The sequence below is a fragment of the Orycteropus afer genome, unplaced genomic scaffold (genome assembly GCF_000298275.1).
Source record: "Orycteropus afer afer isolate SDZICR_OR568_19922 unplaced genomic scaffold, OryAfe1.0 scaffold00571, whole genome shotgun sequence".
NCBI lineage: Eukaryota > Metazoa > Chordata > Mammalia > Tubulidentata > Orycteropodidae > Orycteropus > Orycteropus afer.
The window spans coordinates 49,238-49,449 of NW_006922158.1; positions in this window are offsets into that span (position 1 = coordinate 49,238).

The window sequence follows — 212 nt, forward strand, 5'->3', positions numbered from 1 at the left end:
ACCACTACACGGAACCTAACAACTTTGTTATTACCGTGTTTGCTGTAAGGTTTAGAGTATACAGGCTCCATTTATCACAATCATCTTTCAAGTGATATTATACTGTTTCACACCTAATGTGAACCATATTAATAGTGATTTTCATTTCTTCTGTCATAGTCTTTATGCTATTTTTGTCATACATTTTATTTCTACAAGTTATAAATCTCACA